The sequence below is a fragment of the Gallus gallus genome, chromosome Z, assembly GCF_016699485.2.
Source record: "Gallus gallus isolate bGalGal1 chromosome Z, bGalGal1.mat.broiler.GRCg7b, whole genome shotgun sequence".
Classification (NCBI taxonomy): domain Eukaryota; kingdom Metazoa; phylum Chordata; class Aves; order Galliformes; family Phasianidae; genus Gallus; species Gallus gallus.
The window spans coordinates 59,246,717-59,270,578 of NC_052572.1; the positions used below are offsets into that span (position 1 = coordinate 59,246,717).

Here is a 23,862-nt window from a genome sequence, read left to right on the forward strand (position 1 = left end):
ATATGTTTTTGTTAAGATTTAAAAGAGTTGCTTGAAAAATAAGATATTCTGGAGTCAAATGAAGCTTTGGTAAAAAACGGCTTGATAATACATTCTCTATGATAAATTCAGTAGGGTGAACATTCGGAGTTGAAGTAGTGTTCCATGACATACAAAATTTATAATAAAAGTGAAATTGTGTTCTTAACATCCTATACAATAAGCGTTTTTTTAAAGCAGATATCTAATTACCTCTTAAGGCAATTACTCTACTTGTCTCCCTGGTGACTCCACTCTCCTCATAATGCACTGATCAAATTTTTCATGATTATTTCCCAAACAAGAAAATGATATATTTGAAAAATCAATAGCAAAGAGTTAGTCTTCTGCACGATTCCTTATACGTTCAAGATAGTGATCTTACCAGAATGGGCCCTGTTATTTTTAAAAGATCTTTAGTTAGCAAAGTCAGTAGCAGTAAGGCCATGGGACTGGTAGCAAAAAGTCAACTGCACATCTGTACACTTAATTTTGTGGCTATAAACAACTACGTCACATTTCAAGCAATAACAATGGGATGGTTTTCAGCACCGCTCTACCAAGCAGGCATGTTTTCTATTTTCTTCTTGTATATACAATTAAAAGCATTCCCACCAGAGAAATCTGCCCTGCATTCACTTCAGAAACACAACATGAGGAGAGATGGCTCTCAAAAGTCAAAATCCTGCCTTTATTTGGACCACATCATAAAAGAAAATACACTATATTTTCAGGGCTTCTATCGAAAGTTTGAATTCTCTGACTAATTGTCAATACTTACCACTGTATTCAATTAATAAAGAAATCTCCTTTCAACAGAGAAATCTTTTTCATTCTTTGTAGAAAGGTGGGTTTGCCTTTTATCAGACAAGGGATGAGGAACTGAGAACAGTAGGTAAAAGGCACGTTTAAAAGTCTTGCTCTAGGGGATATCCACCAGTGCCTGCGTTCTTGTTGAGTAATAATGAGATACCATAACCAAACAGTAGAAGATGCATGTCAGATGGTTCTCCAATAACATTAGAAAAAAAGCAGCTGATGTATGGGATATTGAAGGCAGATTAAGTTGTTAATGTATATTAGTATATTCTTAATTTCCTTTTAATTGAAAAAGACATATTGACTTTAATTAGAACCATTTCACAGGAACTGTCAATTAGCACATGTCAAACTAGTTAATTCAGAACAGAATTCTTTTAATTAGGGTCTGCTTTCCTTTAACTGTGGGGCCAATGAAATCAGCCTTTCCTTATCAAGATTTTAAATGTCTCTAAGACATACAATACAAATGTAGTCTCTTATCTATTATTAGAAGCCCATATGGATAACATTAAAATGATGATGCTGGCATTGTTCATGCAGCACAAATCAGAGTTTCCTTTATGACTCTGGGAAAAAAAAAAAGATGGCTTTGAAGAAAGACTATTTTAAATACACAGATTTATCCTACTTTAGAGACTACAAAATTTATGACATGCATGTTCACATTTAAAGTATTATTTAATACGTCTGCTCAAATAAATGGGCCTATTCAAACGTTTTGTGTGTTCTATCAGCCAAAGACACATAAAACATTTTCAAAGCATGCAGTAACGTTCTTCCCTTAAATGAACTGTAATCAAAAGGAGAAAACAGACTGAACAATTTTTTTTTTCTGAGGGGGGATGACAATATAAAACCAGCATTGTTAACTTTTATTGCATATGAAGATTTAACACTGATTGCTAATCCAGTGGTTGTGAACACTAGTGAGTTAATGTCATCCCAGTTATCAAATGGCATATAATCCTGGTCTTGACTTTCATATGTATTTTCTGAATGTATCTGAGTTTTCTGATGAGTTTCAGTTCATGGCCAACATATGTGTGCATAACCCTTCCCTGTGGTTCCTGGGTGGTACCAAATGTGACACCTGTAATGCTGGTAATGAGACTAACAACAGCTGGGAGAAATATAGCCAAAATATGAAGGGAATGATTGCGAAATCTAGTCTTAGTTTTATCATATGGGATTTAGCCACTGTTTTACTGACCTATATCAACAGAGGATTACAGAGATTAGTGAAAGGAATACTTAATAACTCAACTGTGGATTCCAAAGAGGATTATCTGGTAAGATATTTTATGTATCCTGATGCTCTGTTGAACATATTAGGGACCTGATTATAGGCCCAAGTAACTTAAAACAATAAAGGAAGCATGATTTCCCTAAATGGAGTACAACTGGGATGTATTAAAATTTACAGTCCTGGAATTATACTTTGTCTAGGATCCTAACCACAACATTTTTTTCCTCCCTCGGGAATTCTTTGGTTTGTGTTTGTCAGCACAGTTGTTGGGGTGCCATGTGCTAGAATGTGTTAAGGTTTCCACAAACTCTTGAAAAGTGGGTGAACTTGAACATGATGAATGGCTAAACTGAAAAAATTGTGTCTGGGGATTTTTCAGGTCAAGCAGGAGGTTCTGTACCTATGTCACTCCGCTGCCTATCATCCCATGTGAAGTGTTCCTTGAATATAAACTAACAGATGCAGTGCTACTTTTAAATGTGATTGTAAATAGGTAACATAAAACTCCTCTATTTATTCATTAATCCTATTGTGGCCCATATTAAATCTCTGCTTATCAGTTTAAATACTTACCATATTTTAGAGTTCCTTAAGCAGATCTAAGCCACTTTGGCACTGAATTGCATAATCCAACTTCTTTTCTAACACAGCAGAAACAATGCATTGGATTTTGATTATATTACTCAACTGGCAATATATTGTTTGCTTCAGAATGGTAGTTAATAATAATTCTTTTAACATCATCCCAACACCAACTGCGCATGGGAAAGATGGGTATATTTGCCACGCGGGTTAGATAACACGAGGGGAATGCCTTTGTACTTCTGTTTTCTGTATAGTGCTGAAATGCATTTAACAATAGGAAATTCTCTGTTAGATCACTGGGAATTTTTTAGTCCTTGCAGTATCCTGGACTGATCAGTAACAATTTGTCTAATTCATACCTTATAGCTGGGAGAATTGAGGAATAGATGCACAGGGGTACACCAGTTCGCCACAGCCCCACGCCCACTCAGCTGCTGGCACTGAAGGCATAACTTGCCAGCTGCCTGCAGACACACCAACAGCAGCTCAGTCCCCACTTCAGACCCTGTCCTTACAGCAAAGGATAGCTTATTTTTGCTAACTGGTACTAAGGCAAGGCAATTATTTGCATGGCAGCAGCACTAATATTTACATGCTTACAGGTCTCATGATTAAGTAGTAAGCTTTGACGTCAATTAAATCTGACGGTTTCTGATAGCAAAAAGTCATTACAGAACTTAAAAAGCACTTGAACTGCAGCAAGATCCTTACAATTATCTATATAATATCTTTCAGTCTCTTTTGGCTCCTTGATCTGCAGCAGGCCCAACTTACATGCCAACTTTGCTCTGTGAGAAGCTGAACCTTAACATGTGTTATTTTAAAAAATGTATGAAAATGCTGCAATCCACAATGGATTTCACCCAGTCTGACATTCCTTTTGGGATAAGTACTTCATAAAAATTGCTCATGTGAATCATGTACTGTTCATGTATTGTTCATGAATCAAACCAAGAGCCATTTAAAAATGACTAGCATTAGGGAAACGTAATAGCTTTTTAACAGATTATTTAAATAACTGTATCTCTGATTTCCAGTCATTTTATCCAAACAGCTATGGCAGAACTATCCCTGAAAAGGGAGTAACTTCCTGATTAAACTCTTTTGTTGCTGGATTTAAGAAATATTTTAGAAGGGAGAATTTCTCAATTATATATTCATCTTTCAGAGCCTGGGCATGGAGGGTGTACAATTTGATCAAACCCAGCTGAAAGCACGAATGGTTTGGAGGATTCATTCCATTTTTACAATCACAGCTGAGACAGCACTTGAAATGCGCTCAGCACTGTGCAGTCCTCTTGTGCAGGCTGACTGGTGTGGGAGTCATTTCCTCACTAGTTTCTTGTAGTGGCAGCTTGGCTGGGATGCCTGACACTCAGCAATGCCTGACAATTTGGTAGTGCAATGAGACAGTGTGCAAGTGGAGTGCTTATATTTTCCTGTAGCTGGATTATTGTCCCATCTATCCCACTGGTTTCTGGATTGTGTGTATCCTGATCTAACTGGAAACAGCAGATATGTTCAAATGTTCACCTGATCTCCTTCACCTGCTTCTGCCAGTGGCTCAGCCTGCACACCCTCACTCCTTTTCATGGTGGGTTTCTATCTGTGGTGGTGTGTTTGTGTGTTTGTAAGCAGTGGTGGAACCCCCTACAATCCTGAGTTGGAAGGGACCCACAAGGATCATGGAGTCCAACAACTGGCTCCATGCAGCACCACCCAAAGCCAAACCTGTCTGAAAGCAGTGTCTAGACGCTCCTGGAACCCCAGCACTGGGGCTGTGCCCACTGCCCTGTGCATCCCGTTCCATGCCCACCACCCTCTGGTGCAGCCCCTTTCCCTGACCCCCAGCTGCCCCTCCCCTGACACAGCTCCATGCCGTTCCCTCGGGCCCTGTCGCTGTCACACAGATCGGAGCTCAGCGCTGCCCTCCGCTCCCTGTGAGGAGGTGCAGCTGCCATGAAGGCTCTCTTCAGCTCCCCTGCTCTGCACTGAGCACACCCAGGGACCTCAGCTGCTTCTCACACAGCTTGCCCTGTATACCCTTCCCCATCTTTGTAGCCCTCCTTTGGATGCTTTTTAATAGTTTTATTTCCTTTTTATATGATGGTCCCCAAAACTGCTCATGGAGAGATGCAGGTATGTTTCTTTGGGTCACAGCATGCTACGGCAGCCTTAACTACTCCTTTATTAGGCAGTTCTCTGAGCATAACTAAAGCATGCGGGTTGTTAACATACATAATAAGTTATATTTAAGAAGGTTTCAAACCAGCACATTGTATTTTGCAGCAAAGTCATAAAAATACGCTAACATGAAAACATCTAATGAGGGAAATGTTGCGTGCAGATGTCTGTTTGCCTATTATTCCATAAAATGACAATATATTTTTATTTATATGACTAACGTTAGACACAAACATGTTACCAAAAAAGCATTCATTTAGGAAACATATAAACACAATATGAGTCTAATATAAGAAACTGTTGTAAAACACATTTTTTTTTAGTGTTTATACAATGAAGAGAAATTAAAAGAAATTGTTTCAAATACATTTTTTTCCTCTCTCATGATGAGAAAGAAATATATGCTCTCAGCTGGCATATTATTTCAGATGTGGTAGCAAAGTGAAATTTGTGCTTCACATCATGTATGCTTTACATGATGCAAAGGAACATAATTTTATTTTTGTTTTATTTGAAGACTGTCCGGGCACATTGGCCACCAGTTTCATTTTTATTGCAGTGCATGGATAGCAAAGTCACATATCCTTACGTTAATGCAAAGGGCATAGGAAGGGAAAGGGAAAGTATAATTTTTGTTGTTGCTGTTGTCATTTGAAATTTCCATAGTGTCTATGCACATTGGGTACCATTTCATTTTTATTGCTTTGCACTGATAGCAGTGTCGCATATCATTAAGTTAACACCAAGTTATATAGAAAAGAAAAACTGATTTTTTTTCCCTTCTATTACCATTGTTTGAAATTTTTTGTACTGTTCAAATATAATTTCTGTGGGTTGGTGCGAGAACTGAAAAATCTAATAACCACTGTAAAAAGCTATATTAATTTATGCTTTTTGTATAGCTCCATATGACAGTGGGTAGAAAATGCAATGCTACTCACATTTCTTACTGGTGAGGTAAAGGTTTGCTCAATGTCCAGATGTAGCTAATATGGAAACAACCACCTTTCAGGAGAAGTGGAATAATCCCACTGTTTATTATCTCCAAATCGGTACATTTTATTAAAGAACTTATACATCCTAAAATACCTCCCATGTCCACCTCACTGTCTTTTAACTCCTGAGCAGAGACTGATCCTCACTTTGGGATGCACAGGGTTAATCTGTAGTTGTGGTGCATCCACTTCTTATCACTGACATGTGTAAATAATGGCCATTGGGATGGACATAGCGCTCATCTAAATGGGGAGCACCAGGCAGCTGTGTGGCTGCTCTGTTTTACGTGACAGGTCATTGTACAGGTCAGCACTAATAGCAGGCAGGATTACAGCCCTTGGGCTCCTCTGGGAAATCTGTGCCTCAGTATGGTGAATCTACTGCCAACAATTGTCTCAGTTTTGGAGGGTAAAAGAGGCCAACTTGTTTTATTTTATTTAGTTTGTTATTAACCATTCCCATATCATGCACAACACTGTTTCTTTATCCTTGACCTTTGGAGCAGCTCTGTTGTGGTACTGTAACTCAGCGTCCATTCTTAAGGAGCTACCCTGGGAAAGACAGATAAGGGGCTGCCAAAAGGTGATGGCATGCGGGACCAATATGGTCTACATGGTTTCAAAGAGACCCCATACATTGTGGCTGGGTCTCTGCTCTCTTGGTAGAATACCCAAACCAAGTTTCTGTAATTCATACTTGAATTAATGGCTCTGGGGGCACCTCAAACCCTTTGACATTGCTCTTGTGGAGCTCATGGTTGAGGTGACTCCATGGAGGACAGTCTCAGCCAACATATTCAGCTGATCCATAACATCCCATTCTTTTCTGTCCTGTGATATTTTAAGTGTAAACTCTTTTGAGGTATGTGGATTGGACCCCACAAAAGCAGACATAATTCTAAAACTGTTCATGGCCACTGGAGACCTTGTTACTTGAGGAGGGATACAACAGCTTCCAGACAGTTGGTCTCTAGATGAGGAGTATGACAAGGAAGGACCTAGAGTGGAATTTGTGCACTGTGTAAACCAAGATGAATCTGCGAGGACAAGAGAACCTTGGCCAACGTATTTAATGAGAGCTGTATGGTGTTAAACAACCACAGATGTATGTAATAGATTTTGTTGTGTCACAATAGGCTACATCCCAATAAGCCACCTGAACACACAAATATGTGACAGCTAGTATGGTTTACATTTTTAATGCATTTCCTTGCATGAGGCTTGGAATAGCTTCCTCTTCACCCATTGCCATAGGCTACTGCTGTGTGCTTTCAGCAGCACTCCATCTTCAAGAGATCACATATCATGAAAGAAAATAATGAGAGAGAAACTGGCCAGGGGAATCCCATGAGACCATCCATTTTCACTGAGCCTGAGATGTCAGCACCTGTACTGGTGTTGCTGTTCCCTGGATGGTGTCCATGAAATAAAGACCTTTCTGCAGCCAATGTGGTGGCAGTGGGAGTTGCTTACTCTGGAAATGTCAGTTGCAGTGTTGGACACAACCTTCAATAGTACCGGTGTCCTTTTCCTCCCATGCTTCAAATGAAACAGAGCAAGTGTGAAATATTTTGTAGCAGGTGTTGGAGAAAGCAGGATAACGTGGCAGTTTTGGAAGAAGTGCTGGAATGGGAACACGCTACTGAGCTCTCCATCTGGAGAGGAAACCCAGAACCACCCTTGCCTCACAAGCTGCTGGAAAAACAGGAGAGTGTGTGTTTGGAGCTTTGTAGAAGTCAAGTTATAGCTTGTTTCTAAACGTCTTCATATGTTTTTATTTGTATTGCATACTTTCCTCTTGGCTGCACTGGAGCTCTTTTATGATACACTGATAAATTCTGAAACATTTTAAGTTATAAAAGATTTGCATATCTCAGGGCCCTGTAAACTACATTCTCCCCCTCCCCCCCCCCCACCTCCCCCTGCATTTTTGTTAAGCTCACTGGAACTAATTCTCTATCACTCTCCATCTTGTGCAATCATTTATACTAGTGCCAAAATGCATGTAAAATGCTGGTCAAAACTACATGACATGTCTTTAAGTGACTGAACTTGAATTCTGGGAGTCACACACAAGAAATCTGTGTCCAAACCTTACATCTGCAGTGCATAATGTGCCTGTCCAGATGGCAGGTATATTCCAGTTCTTAATAAGCTAACTAATAAGCTCCCATCTATCTCCATAGCAAATGATGAGAAGCCTTTCTGATAGTACTTTAGAAGCAGGAGAGTTCATATATAGTCATACACACACGCATAAGTATAGACATAGGTATTTAAGTGTATATGATTTCCCAATTTTTTAGTAATAGAAATATATATATGTAGATAGATTATATATACATATATAAGCTATAAACTCTTCTACATACATGCATATATATGAGGTCTTTCAGGAGAAAAATGAATCTGCAGCACTGTTACAAAACATGAGCATAACTTTTGTGAAAATCCTGCCTAAGAGCTGCTCCATTCACTGCTGTGCCAGTGGTGGGGAATGCCAGCAGTTTAACCATTTGTCTGGAAGAAAAGGTAATAAACCATTTCTCAGCAGTAGCAATCAGCTTGCTTTAGTTGGACTCAGGTCCTGGCAGTTTTTGATGGACATCAAGCAGAGTGGGAGGGCCTGGGTCTTGAGAACCAGCCAATGCTCCCCCAGGGCTGGAGCACAAGCATCAGTTTCACATTTTAGAGTTCTGTGAGATGTCTAGGTGGGGGTGTAAGCAGTTTGGGGTCTGAGGGTGGGATAAGCTGTCCATGTTGACATAGCCATTACTCATTATAATGGTGTTGACACAAAAATTACCAAAGTTCAGCTTTGGTAATTCTGAACCTGTGTCGCAGTGGCTGTGTAATGGGAGGAACAATAGAGTACCAAACTTGTATACAATGCATTTTAATCAAATTCTTCATATAGTTCATTTCTAAAAGGTCTCTCATTAGCCTACTGCCTGCATTTTTGTAGCAGTTGCCACAGACACTGGCATGATACTGACTCGGACTGGAAAATATTAGCAGGAAAAAATGATTTTTCTAAGTATGTTGAATACACTGCCAAATTCTGTTTGCAATCCACCTGCAGTCCAAGGATTTATTTGTTAGAGTAACCAGAGCTTAACCAGATCTTTACTTGCTTTACCAGGTCTTTACTTGCTTCTCACATGCTAAACAAGTGAACAGAACAAACAATCAAATCCATATCAGTACATAAATAATCTATGATTTTCTGTGATAAAATTCCTCCATGTAAAGACCTGGGATAACTGAAATGGATAGTGACATATGAGGTCATCAAGTAAATTTAGGATTTCTCTTACAAATCATATCCTTGGAGCCTTCTGATGAGAAAATTTTTTGGCTAAATCTCTCATCTCAGGAACTCTTCAGTGTAAGATCTTTGCTCTAGCGCATATCTCAACTAATAACTTATTGCATAAACTTCAGGTAAATAATTCCATCCTCTCCCAGTTTGATCATCTGTGGATCTGGTAGCTCATATACTGACAGCCTATTGTCAAAACTTTTGCAAAATCGAAGGAAAGCAAAAGAAAAGAAGCAGGCTTTTTGCTCCGTTTTTTATAGATAGGGTAAATTAGGTGCTGATAGCTCATAAATATTAGCATACTCTGACAAAGCCAATTTAGGATGAAGTGGTGTGCTAGATAGTGACTATCCTGATATTAGCACCAGGAAATGACATCATTTTTTTCCTGGATGTTGTATTTTCCATAGTCAAATCCCTATTCTCTCCTTGCTCAGGCAAAACTGTACTGAACATAATTTTTTTCATATGCAGTGACTTAATTTTCCCCCTTCAAGAACTCATGCTCTGATTAAAAAATATGTACTTATAATTTTTCAGCAAATTAAGTTTATTAAAACCAGTCTGATAATCTTTATTGTCAAGTTATATTTAATACTTATTATGAGATTAAGCCACTAAAATATCTGTAGTTCAAGAAAATATCTCCAACCTTCAGTTATAAGAGAATGGTATTAAAGCAAACATTCAGATTAATTGATGATGGGAACATTTGGTTTCTAACAGCAAAGACAAAATCTACTAGGGTTGTGCTGAATCTTGAGGTTATTATCTATCCTTTGCAATCACTGCACCAAATGTTTATACATGCAAGTACCAACTAAAATGAATAAATAACTTCAAGATTTAATCTGGTGTTATTAAAGTTTTTCTGATTGTTTTCTGTGACTGAACAGCTTATGTAAATACTCTGAGCTGTTGCATTGTCTATAATTACTGTGCAGTAGATGAAGTTGCAGGCTAGTTAAAAGCATGTGTCTTGATTACAAAATACAAAGAATAATTGTAACTTATTTCCTTCTTAAATTTTTTATGTAAGAACAAAGGTAGTAAAATTTAATTAAAGCAACTGAATTTTAGTGCCAATTGTAAATATATACTGATAAAATTCTGAATGTATAACAATTAACAAGTGATTTCTAAATAGATCATATTCTTCTACACTATAATATATCTAATAATAAAAAATTGTAATAATAAACCAAGAGCTACTGGTGTGTCCTACAGAATACTTGCTGATGTTTAGCAGAAAAAAACATGGGGAAACAGGATGGTATTTATTTGCAAAAATCTTTTAATGTGAAAAGCACACTTGACTTGTCATGAGAGATAACATAATATGATTTGATGCAAGTACAAATTTATTGGAATGGGCCAGAAATCCAACAGAAAAGGCTCTGTTCATATCTCAGTAAAGATATTTCTAGACATCCAGTACAACATGTACAATGATAGGTTATATTTATATTTCTTTTTCACTGATGAAAAGAAATATTAAAATAGTGTTTGATAATCTGCTGATGCGTTTGTTATTTTTCTGGCATAGTGAAAGATTCGAAAGAACATCATTTGGGAAAAAAAAAAAAAATTCATTCTATTTCTTGGATTGATGGTTTTATTCACTGTAGGAACTGATGTCGTGTTGCGGTGCCAGGTGACTTTGTGGGCTACCCGGCAGCCTGGACCACAGAAACACTCAGAGATGGGCCAAGAAGAGCAACACTCACTGATCGGAATGTCTTTCCAAATGTGGGTGTCAGACCATCTATCAGGGGACACCACATCCAGTCATAGAGAACTCCTTGCAGCAGCAGAAGGGGATAAGAAAAACCTTCAGTTACCCAGATGATCTTTTCCTGTAAGTTGAAACACTTCCCATGGCATGCACTGACAGACTGTCCATCCCTACTTTTATGGATAGAAGGGAAGTTGGTTCCTTCTTTGTGGGAAATATTCCGTAGTTTTCTTCTTGACTTCAGACAGCGGTGAGAATTGTTCCCCACTTCATGATATGCTATACCATGTACAGTAAAATACAACCTCTGTGCAGCCCTTTCCCTTTGGGGTTTCCTCCACCTTCCTGAACGTTTTCCTTGCTGTTGTGCAACCTGCAGTCTTCAGGCGAAAGCTTCTTCCTCTTAATAATGTGTGCTGCCACCTTTCCTAGTCTGATTTTGTGCAAAATCATTTTATCTTAGGAGCTAAATACCCATTGGTTTTGGTGAGCACTGAGTGGACTAAGATGAGTCTGAATTATTTTTTTAAAAACACTCAAGAAACAACTGCTGCCATAATCACAAGAGAATAGCGATCCCTCTTCATAAATTCAATTTGTTCATAACCTTTTGACACAGACCATAAATAACCTTTATATATCTCTCTCACACACACAAAGACACATACAGCATGTGACATAAACAACATGAATATATATTTACAAAAATATGAAATAAATGTAAAGTGCCATACATAAAAACTACCCACTTATTAGCAAGTGGTTAACTGCTTGTTCCTGCTGAGGTACAAAACCACAGCAAGGGAAGTACCAATCCATGAGCAATGAGGCTATTTCTGCAGAGATTACACCAAAGATGAGGGGAAGTTGAGGTTGCATTCTGGCTTCCATAACAATAGAGAGAAAAAACCAAAACCCATAGAAACTACTTTTAATCCTGAAAATTATTCTGTGATATTATATAGTATTTTGACTCAGTATTATTTGATAATAATATTGAAAAAAACAAAAAACAAAACAAACAAACAAACAAACAAAAAACCAAAAGCATGTGCCAGAATTGAAAGTGGTAAATCAGAAAATGTTATGGAGGGAATAATTATTCCTAATTCAGCTTTATTCCTAAAAAAGACATATTGCAATAGAATTAAAAACATAAAATGTGCTTGGCTTCCTAACTTTTTTCTATGTTCCTTTGTTCCTTCCTGTGCTTTAAAACCTATAGGAAGATGTCCCATCTGATGAGCTACATGCTTTATGTTTTCAGTAATATAATGATAAATGCTGATAATTTCTAGGTAAAAAAATAATGGAATGTGCTATATGTAAGGAAGTACTGAAATTTAATACTTATTTTGATATTAGCACAATTTCTTGCAGGAGATCCAAGATAAAAAGGATTCAATTCACAGTCTATATCATTCTTATTTTTGTCCAAAAAGAAGATTTAAATTTAGAACTTTCAAGTATAATGATGATTTACACTTTCAAAGAAAAAGAAATCGTTAAGACCAGGAGTCAAAGACCTGTTTCTAATGGTGGAAAATGTTCTTTTCAACTTTTTTTTCACCTTTGTTGATCAGGGTTGTCTGGAGCTTGGATGTGCACAGTCAGAAAAGGAAGTATTGGAGGCCACAGCATTTCTTTGCCTTTTGCATACCTTTGGTTTAGTTGATGGGGCTCACAGCCCTGGAAAGTGCAAGAGAACAACAGGCAGTGAGCAGGCAGACTCCTCATTCACAGACACATGATAAGGAAACACGATGGATAAACGGATGTTGCAAATTACACCTTGAGTGCAGCACTTGGTAAAACCAACATGTTTCTGCTTTCCTGAGAGCAGTGTGCTTAGTCTTTCTTACCAACATGGCCAGCATAACAACTAGAATACACTATCTCTGACAAATAATAACAAGCTGTCATTTTCAGTGTTATATACTCAGAATATTCTGAATAGAGAGTAGCTCCTCGCAAATATATCTTTCTAAAAGAATGACCTTAACTGCTCATCCATGTTAAATAAACTGGACCCCATCTCCTTGTAACACGTCTCTGCCAGGTGTGGATGGTCTCATGAGTTTGGTGCTACCCGCAGCAAGTCAGGCCAGAGGGCTGGGTGATGGAAACCTGGGGAGATCTAATCTGCACGTGATGCTGCAAGGCTGCAGAACCACCGAGGCTGAGAAGGAAAGCTCTTTAGCACTATTAATCAAAATGTGGTTTGGTTTAAGGGTGGCATTTTGCTAATGCCTATTTAATTGAGAAGTATGTTCTTCAGTAGCGATGAACCCTTTCACCGTACCAATTAGTTCACATTATGTCGTGACAAGTAGAGGAAACGGTGACAGCACAAGGATTCAGTTTCCTAAATAATAAAACACAAGCTATATTGGTGTAAATAGTGGAATAGGAAACAAATTTACAATACACCTGAAGCTATTACACGGCTTTACAACACATTTAAATGCGATTACTTAATTTGGGCCACCTTTCCTCTAAACCTTCTGCTTTTAAACCAAATGAGGGATGTTCATTTAGTCTAAGCTGGTCATTATTCCCATGTCTTCATGTTTTCCCTGCAGCAGTTGGAAGCAGTCCTGCTTCAGCTTTATTTATTTAAGTTTCAGTTTAGGAAAGTATAAAGTTAAGGAGAGACCTCAAGAACTTGGAGAAACTTCAGAGTTGAAACTGTGCCAGGTAACATAAATAGATTAGAGCATACACTCTGACAGGTCAGGAGCAGCTCAGAATGAAAGATCAAAGAAGCCACAAGAAACAAAAATAGCCAGATATCTCTAGAACAGATATCATATATTAAATTAATTACAAGAGCAAGAGGTATATGTGTAGGCAGTACCATGTACTGAAGAGAGGGGACAGCCAAATCGAGTACTGAGCTTCTCTCTTCCTTCCTTTCCTTCTTTCTCTACTTCTTTAATATCCATATATCTGAGGAGATCTGTTTATTTTACCATATATTTCACTGGAACTTTATCTAGTTAATAGGGGTTCCACAAATTAATCTGGGATGCTGCAGCATAAATCAGCAGATTATGCTTTGAAAAAAATTTTCCAGGCATTACACTTTACTTTCCTTCTCACATTTTCATCCCATTATGATGACAGTTGACAGTCTTACAGTGTTTGTCATTAAAGATTCAAAATTACCACCAGTTAACATACCACAGTGTCTGAAATACTGAGCCCATGTTCTGTGATAAGATAAATGCATCAGAATAAATACTTCAATGACAAACTCAATAATTTTCCCCCCATGATTACTGTTTAATGCCCTCAAATATTTGTAGATTTTTTAAATCACATTTTCACATAGTCAACACTTACCAACACTCAGAACTTAAACTTTTTCTATTGAATCAACTCCTCCAGTCTTTTAATGTATTTTTGTTTCTATTTCAAGGTCAATTTTAAAAGGAAATAACGTGGCCTTAGCAGGCTTATAGAAGGCACAAAAAAAGCGGAACAATTTGAGGGATTCAGTTATAGTAAATTACCAGGACTGAATGATTTCCCTCCAGAATTCTGAAGCTAGAAAATTATTAAGTACAGTATGTGTAGATGGGAATAAACATTGTCTTTTTAAAGATAGTAACAAGAATAACAATATCTAACATCCTCCCTGCTAAATCACTCTTCTTAGAAACTGAAAGGCATGAATAAGGCACCTTCTGCAGGGTTTTGGATTTCTTTTGATAAAGGGTGTAAAATTTGTGATTTATTTTGGTGCTGAGAAAGCTAATGAATTCTTCTAAAGAAGGTAATTTTGCAGGACTTGGAGGACAGTGGCCTGAAAGGACCAAAACAGTGAAGTTTCTGCAAACAGGAAGTGAATTAGGACATAACAAGTGAAAGTGAGTGGGGAAAGGAATGCCCTGGACTTTGAGAAATCCCATGGCAAAGGCAATGTAAGGAGAGCATGCAAGGAAATACTTTTCTGTGTATAAAGGAATTCTTACTGACTAAACTAATTATTTTATTCTTTGCAGTCCATTGATCCTCTCTACCAAGTAGGAAGGACAACTGAAATTCTACTGGGTTAGGATGGATAGCCTCCATTGTGCTACTCTGGACATGCCCACACTGCTGACCAGGAAGAGAAAGGTAAGAATTAGCCATTAGCAACAAGTCATTTTGACAGGCTGCATAACGGAATTGACCTATGGAAAGTCGTTGGGAGAACTGAGGTTGTCATCGCCAGCTATAGTCCTGCAGAACGCAGAACACAGACATCTCTCTGTACCAAGAGGGGCTGTGTCTGCTCCTGCACTTGGGCTTGACTTTCTGCATATGTCCTATGGGACCAGACTCCCAAGACCTCCAGGTCAGTAGTGCCAGGGGAGATATGTGCAGGATTCTTGTGGAGCAATTAGATAGCTTGGATTTAGGGAATCTCATGTTTAAAAGGATAGCAACAACTGAAGTGAACAAGAAATTAACTGAGGGTTTTTTTTTTTTTTTTTTTTCTTTTTCTGTCTGTAAACAGCACAGGCATTTACATCATTCCATCGTATAAAACCACATCCTCTTGGCTGTCTGTTTTACACACATCAGTCAGGGAAAGACACTCTGGATGCAGGTCTTACCTAATGTGCCAGACTATGAACCAAGAGGACCTTGGTCTGAGTCTCTTTGACATCAGGGGAATGGCTTGTTCTAACCTTGGATTCATCCAAAGTCTCTAAAAGGAGTTATTTAAGTGAAGGTAGGCGAAGAAACAAAGGGCACCTGCTTTTCCATATATGTGTGGATCCACAGACAAAAGAGGGAGGGGCATGTGGCTGGACGGAAATGAATTCCCCTGTCTGACTTGAAATCAAACTGGAATCCACTGCTATTTGGTAAAATATTTTGAGCGAATTTTTAAAAAGGGTTGGATTAGTTCATTGCTATTTGTTGTGGATACTCTCAAATAAATGGATAAATATGTGACTATTTAAGAAGAATCCTCTTTTCCAGCTTCAAAACTATACAACTGAGAACAAAGTTTGGCTATCTCAAAGTAATCAAACCTAGTGCTTGATGCTGCACTGCAACCTTTTTGCCTGAAGAGGCCAGGAAGGAAGTATTTTCCCACACGAATGGGTAACCTCAGTTTCATTTTTCAGCAGCTGTTCTTGAAGTACTTGTTCGTTACCACTGGAGACACAGTGTGCCACAGCCCAGTTCTCTGTGCCAGAGATTTACAAGTTAGGAGAAATGTTTCACACTCAAGAGAAGAGGGAACAGTCAACCCCTTCCATTCATAAGGTGTAGCTTTGTCATATCATAAGATGTCTGTTTGGTCTCCAGCTTTTGCCCCGCTTACACTTTCATTCATTCAGGTGTAATTGTTAAGGCAAGCCCTCTGTCTGGGTTTTACTTGTTAAAACCCGGGTGAACACAGAAGCAAAGCATGGCATTGGTAATGATGGCTCTCCTGTGTGTGTTGGTACAAAACTCCGTAAGTACACCTCTGCTTAATGAGAAACCAAAGGTGTTCTGGTGTTCTGACAAGCGAGAACAAATAATAATAATAAAAAAAAGTTGCTATCCTGTCAAATACTGTGTGTATATCAAGGATCTGGAATACAAAGCAGACTTAACAGCAATCACATTTTGAGTAGAATTCAGTTGAATGTAACACCTTCTCCCTCTAAGGTTTTGAATGTGGTATCTTAAAGAAGATCACACAAATTACTCATTCCGGGAACAAAGGCTCTTTTTTGAAAGCTGTCAGCTTGCTGACAGTTATGATGAGCATTTACTTCAGGCTTGTAAAACATATTAATCAAACTTGTTCCTATAGCTTCAGTCCAAGGAGGGTTACTGTTTCTTTTAGAGAAATGTTTTACATAAGCGAAGAGCTCTGAATACATATACACCTTGAATGCAAACCACTTTCTATGCCATTCATTTATTCATAATGAATAAATACTAGTCTACACCAGGATTAAGGAGAATTGAAGCAGTGTATGGAAATCTGTTTATTACAAGACTATTTGCCAAAGACCTATGCACCATTCATTGAACCCTGAAAAACATTTGAAAATATGGGTTGCATTTGCAAACTTCAATGTATGACATGGAGAGCTGGCAAACTGCCTGGTTTCTACTTAAAGGATTGTCATTCTGGGAAAAATAAATTTCTCTAACTAGACAAAAGTCAATGTTTTCATGTTTTACTGCAATCAAACTGATATGGCTGACAATTTAATGTCTCAACACTTAAAATATCTGTGGATAATCAGTTATCTCAATCAATCATATCTACAAGATTTCTCTATTTTCAAAGCCTGTATACATATGACAGAGATATCTAACAGTTTATAGAAACCTTCCTATCCTTAATACCTCATGATTTCTCTTCAACTATGCAATTCTTTTCTTTTCTTTCTTTCTTTCTTTCTTTTTTTCTCCATATGCAAGAATTTATAATTGCTGGGAAAAAAAAAATCCAATCCTGCACTGTAATCAGATTTTGAAACCTTTGTGTTAATGTCCTGTTTTATTTAATTTTATGTATATTTTATAGTCTGCTTGCCTGTCAGAAAGATGTGGAAATGTGCTGGCATTCCAGCTGAAGACATCATTATGAGTGAGAAAATGCTCAAGGCTTTTTCAAAGTGGGTGCTGAAACATACGTTTCTCTTCTTTGACTCCAGGGGATGCTAACAGCTGCCCCAGCAGACAGGTACCGCAAGGTCAAAGGCTAGCAGAGCTGTGCACCTCCAGGATTTGACTGCCAGCAAAGTAGATGGGTAGTTTCTCAAAACTAATAATAAAAATAGCAACAATGATGAGAAGAAGAAGGAACTGACAACAAAAATGAAAAGAAACCTGCAGGAAGTGAATTCTGGGTAGCACAACGCTTGGCAGAGCTGATTTTAATATCTGACAGGTTGAGTTCACTAATCTTTGCTATTCATATTGACGTGAAACTTCATACAGTTTTAGAGATTTGTATCTATTAAGACATGCAGCAGTGTTTCTACAACATGGGAACAAGTTTGCTAGCGCCTACTGTTCTTCTTCTTCCCTGATAGAAATTGATATGAACTGTTTTAAATGCCTAACAGATAATTACTCTGAACACTCAATAAAGAAAACTGCATCTTTAGGGCCTCCTTTATCTTTAAAAAATAATTAAAAAAAACCAAGCCCCAGACCCACCACCAAGACAAAACAACATTCTTCCCTCCGTCTCCCCCCCCCCACCTTTTGTTTCTTTGATTACTTGGAGCCTTGTAATCAAACTAAGCTTAGTTTCAGGACCCTTGGGGCAGTATCTCTTAGTTCCCTGTCAGACTGCGTTGCAAAACAATCAATCTTGCTCTTGCACTCACTTGGCGGAAGTGCCGCGACACGAAGAGCGCCGTGCTTTGCTCTTGCTGTGAAGCTACGATGACAAAAGTTTTTATCAGAAGCTGACTGTATTTAGGGTTATGAATATGCAATGACTCTCATTAGTATTGAAGCGCAGGAGCACAGGCTGACATCCCCCGCCACTTTTAGCTGCTGCAGAATCGTCTAATGAATTGTCTTGCTCTTTCACTTGCACAGGCGCTGCTGTTATGGCTCCCTGTTCCAAGGGGAGTTGCCCAGTTTGAGAATACTGTTGACTGCAGAAATTAATTGCCAGGAACTGCTCTTGATTTTGTTAAACAATGTTGAGACAGTGTTTAAATTGCCAGAACAGAAAACCATTAAGCTCTGCACAAGACAGAGCCATCATGAGTGAAGGAACCTGCATGTCCATGTGCCAGGTGTGCCACGGGTTTGCGCGCAGTATTGTGGTCATAGCTGCACACGTGAGGATATCTCTGTGCCAGTGGAGGGTCTCAGAGACCTGGCTTCACATTGATTCATTTACTGTTCTCCCAGAACAATTTGTTCTCCTAGAACAAATGGGGATAAGACGGCATTCTCCAAATGAGCAGGATTCCAATACATTGCTGTTTGATCAACCTGTTAATACTCTCCTTTTCCTCTGAGACTCTGCCAAACATTTTTCAGTTCACACATCTGCAATCTTTTTATGAATAAAGCACTGATAAGAATGGTGCCAACAAATGATTAAGATATCTGGCTTGATTTGTAGTATTTGAGGAGATGTGAAAGCTTTCAGAAACAAGTGGAAATGCCCCTTTTTCCCAATTGGTTAAATTAATTTTTTTTTTTCCTATTCATCTGAAATTTCTCCTGACATAAAAAGAGCTTTTGTGGCTCTCTGCAGATTATGAAGGATGGAGTGAATTGGAACAGATAATATATTCCAAGAAGCGTAAGTAGCATTCTGAAAGGTGTGCGCATACTGCAAATAATGAAGGATATGAGGTTCTCCCAAGAAGATGTCAGCCCTGTGCAGCTCTTTATCCATTCAATCAGTAATGGAAATGGTCCCAGTGCAAGCAGGAGGATGTGTATAATTTTTACTGTGATTTTTGGCACTGCTGCTCTAAAGTGAGCTTGGGTTACCTCTTGACCCAACCCCAGGAGTGCCTGTTCTCGTCAGCTGGAGAAAAAATAAACATAAAAAAACATCTACATGTTGGGAGTATCAAATACAAGAGCAGTTTAAAATAAATGCAGTTCTGACAAAAGTGGCTCAAGTATCATACATCAAACACTTGTTACCTCTCTTGGCCTTAGTGACTGCACGTGACTAAGAAAGAGTGAGTGATAAAATCCGAAGAAAGATGAAACCAATCTGGGCCTTTTTAAAGATCATCAATCATTCTGCGCAGCCATGATATTATTAGTTCCAGTAAGCCTTGTTCTCCCATTTTATGGACATCATAAACCCCCCACCCCTCTACCAATGCTACCATGGGAAATCATTTTTATGGGCAGCATCTTAGCATGGGCCAATCAGATCTAATCACATAACAAGCTACTGAATTATTCAACGTTCTCCCTAATTCTGCATTCTTCCTGCACTTTGCTGTCACTGCAGGGTTTTAAAAGTATGTGTTTTTACAATATTTATTAAGAAGATAACCGTACACAGGAATTTTGCTTTCTCGATGTCTTTCAATAATTGCTTGTTCCCTTAGATGGTTGTACTATATACACTACTGTATAGAGAACATTTTCTCAGAAAAGAACAGCTATTCATAATGTGGCATTCGGCTCTAAACTCTTTCGGCTTTTAAAATACTGAGCGTAAGGACAATAGCGAAACAATTGTGTTCAAACATAAAATATTCAGATTTACAGAGCAAACTGTAACCAGCATGTCTCTTAGCTGTTGCTGTGAATACAGGGCTCACATTGTATATGAAAATATTTCAGTTTTAATTGCAAATCTGTGCAGAGATGATTTGGGGTCTGTAATTAGCACATAAATTCCAGACTTTGTGACTGCTGTGAAAACACACATTATTTATGGAACGATTATCTAAACATAATTCAGTGTTTTTTTTGCTTTCAACAACTACTGTAAAAGTCTGATTTAATAAAATGTGAAAAATTTTACATCTCTTACACTTCTATTTACGTTATGAAGCATTCGTTCCTCTGCGCTGCCATTTCCCACTCCACCTGCAGTGGTCTCTGCTTTCAGAGGTTCCATACTTCACTCACACCTCAGGGAGGTTTCTTCACAACCATAAAGTGCCAGGCACTTAATTTGTTTAAAATGAAAACTTGGATTATGCAAATTGGTCTGAACTGCATGAACAGAGTGAGTTTATGTGACCTCCATCCTCGTGCTTTTCATCTGGGCTCGAAGGGGAAATAGATAGGAGCCCTGTCTGAGCTGGTTTTAAGCTACCATATGCAGATTTGTGCTTATCCATACAGGGTTATGAGAAGGACAAAGTGGTCTCCTGTTCCCACCTACTTATTGTAAACTGCAGGCTCAGCCTCTTCTCATTCCCATCACTGTAGGTGGCATCCAGCTCAAAGCTCCTCGTCTCTTCCATGGGGATTCTTACCTACCTGCAGCTCCGTGTGTTTTCAACATTGGCTACTCCCACAACTTGTTTCACAGCAATGATTCTTGGGGCCATCTTCCATAGTAGGGTTTAAAAACAGGTTTTTAGATTGTACGGAACTGAGCTCTCCCCTTTCCAGTCTTGTGTCTGTAGGCTGCTAGTGGGCACTGAGCTGTGTACCAGTGTGCACATCTGCTTGAACACCACAGCCATGGGTTAAATAACAAAACACAGGCGACAGTAACAGCAAAAATCCCTCATATGGACTTAATTTACTGCTGAAAAGAACACACCTGATGCTCTCCTCCCTCATGGGTTGGCCCTGTATATGGTTTTGCTGTTGTTGAGGTACAACCCCCATCTTCCCTCCAAAACCTGATCACGAGGTACTCCGCAGACGCAGCTCTGTGCAGCAACAGCCTCAGCAGCCGCTGTAGTAGTGACAGTCGCAGCCACTATGGGAATCACCTCATCTCCACCACAGCTTCCTTATGGCTGTGATCCCAGCCCTGTCTGTACCGGCGATCCCCAGGGGATAGACAACACCTTGGTGCTGGGCACTGGAGTTCTGATTTAAGTGGCAGTATCAGTGTCACAGCACACGTGCTGCGAGAATGGACTTGAGAAGAGTAATTGAGAGATTCAGTGTGAAGCCACTGAAAGCTGTAATTTGAAGTTCCAGTACTACTATTACCACTAAAGTTTAAAGCGACAGAGGCCCAATTATGAACAGTTATTTTCTTAAATAATATTGAGTTTCTATTCCCTGGGAAATACTTGTTTCTGCCTACCCATTGCTGTCCACCAGAACCTATCTGGGTGCCTTTTCATGTCAGAGTTGCTGATCCTCACACCTGACAGCACAAAACAGCTGGGAATTGAGGCTGGGAGACTTGCTGGATCCTGCTTCATGTGGAAGTCAGCAATGGGTCCAGCCTACCTTCCAGGTACAGTGTAGAAACAGTACCTTTTCAATAAGGAAAAGAGTGGATGAGAGTGGAGATCTTTTCTGATGAACTAGTTGTGTTAGAAATTATTGGAATAGAACAGCTCAGTTGGAAGTGACCTTCAAAGATCACCTAGTCCAATGGGCTGACCTCTTCAAAGCTAACCAGAAGTTAGAGCATACAAATGAGGGTCTTGTCCATATGATTCTTCAACACTGAGAGGCATGGAGTATCAACCACCTTGTTAGGAAGACTGTTCCAGAGTCTGACCATCCTTACTGTAAAGAAAATTTTCTTAATGTCCAGCAGGTGTAGCTTTGTGCTCTTCTTGTGCATCTTACTGTCAGTTTCCAGGAGCAGAGTGCAACCCTTTCCTCTCCACTTCCTTTCCTCTTCTGCTGACTAGACAACCCAATTGCCCTCAGCATCTCCTCACAGGACATGCTTTCCAGCCTTTTTACCAGATTGATTGCCCTCCTTTAGATGCTCTTCAGCATTTTTTTTATACTGTGGAGTCCGGAGCTGCACCCAGTATACAAGGTGAGGCTGCACCAGTGCTTAATATAATGGGAGAACCACCTCATTTGATCAGTTGGCTACGCTACATTTAATGTACCCCAAAATGCATTTTACCACTCTGACTGCCAGGAAATGCTACTGGCTCATTCTGAGCCTACTGGCACTGACACCCCCAGGTCCTTTCCCACAGAGCTGCTCTCCAGCCATTTGTTTCCCAGGCTGTGCCTGTGTCTTAGCAGTACTCCATCCCACGTGAGGAACCTTGTATTTTCCTTTGTTGAACTTCATGCCACTGATGACTGCCCAATATCTTACAATTACAACTCTTTGAGCTTTACCATTGAGCCAGTTCATCAATTGGTATAGCATGAACTTGTTTATCTCATGGTTGGACAGTTTATCCAGAGAGATGCTGTGAGGAACAGAAAGATTACATCCATCACCAAGCAGATGACCTTATCGTAGAAGGAGATCAAATTACTAAGGCAAGGCTTTCCCATCATGTTGACTATGTCTGATAATAGCTTTGTTTACATATGTTTCAATATCCCCCAGGACAATCTTCTCCATAACTTTTCCTGACTGAGGTTAAACTAATATTTTATTTGTTATAATTGTCTCCTTCATATCTTGCTTTAATTTTAAGGAAAAAAAAAAAAAAGTTAATTTACATTACAAACCTTAACATGCAGTACAGCTTGTAGATTGTCTAATCAAATAATAAACAAAAATTCTCCTACACATTTATTTGACTGGTGCTACACCAGTCACCAGTCTTATAATATTCATGTATTTTTCTTAGTGTCTGGTGTGATAAGATGACAGGAACACCAGAACTTTCATATGAAAGTGAAATGGCTGCTTTCTGGGAATACAAAAATTTTAATACAGAATCTCTTTAAAAAGTTCTGCTTCCTTTTGTACAAGGAATTCCAAAAGTAAGAGCAGCATTTGGCTTGCAGGTAGCAGGATTTTATGGAAGTAGAGCTGTCCCAGGAATATCAGCCAAGTCATCTAATGTATACAACATAAACAATTCTGGTCAATCAGATTGATTTCATATTATTAATGTAGTTGTCAATAAAAACACATTTTCATTCCACACGTTGAACAATGAATCCTTTGTAATAAGGTGAGATCTGCGACACAGAAAATAAATACCTAGGCGGAAAGGAAAACAGACTACTTTTTGAAAACCTAGAAGAGACATTTATTTCCCCTTACAAGAGATACAAAATAATATCTTAAATACACATTTAAGATATTATTTTATCCTATTTAACATATTTTTTCTATCCACCTGCCAAACAGCTGCCACAAGACCATGACTGTTCTTGACCTCAGTGATGCTGCTAAGCAGAAGAATATGTTTTCCATACTTTGCTCATCATTACTGTGAATAGTTTTCATTTTTTACCCCCAGTATTTTACAGAAATGTGATTGATCAGAAGAAAATATAGGAAAAATCCTTTAAAGTATGCTACAGACAGCTGTCTGGGAAAGGTGTGATGTAGAAGCAAGAGTATGTCCTCTTTGACGACACCTCTGGGCAA

General features: G+C 38.8%; 1 long non-coding RNA gene across 1 annotated transcript in view; it reads left to right on the forward strand.

Annotated features, from left to right (window-relative positions):
• LOC101751097 overlaps positions 1-20,391 on the forward strand; it is a 38,741-nt gene extending 18,350 nt beyond the window's left edge. The window contains exons 3-5 of the long non-coding RNA XR_001464837.4: positions 10,801-11,030; positions 14,915-15,029; positions 15,412-20,391. This is a non-coding gene — a long non-coding RNA (uncharacterized LOC101751097). The remainder of the gene's footprint in view (positions 1-10,800; positions 11,031-14,914; positions 15,030-15,411) is intronic.
• The last annotated feature ends 3,471 nt before the right edge of the window (positions 20,392-23,862 follow it).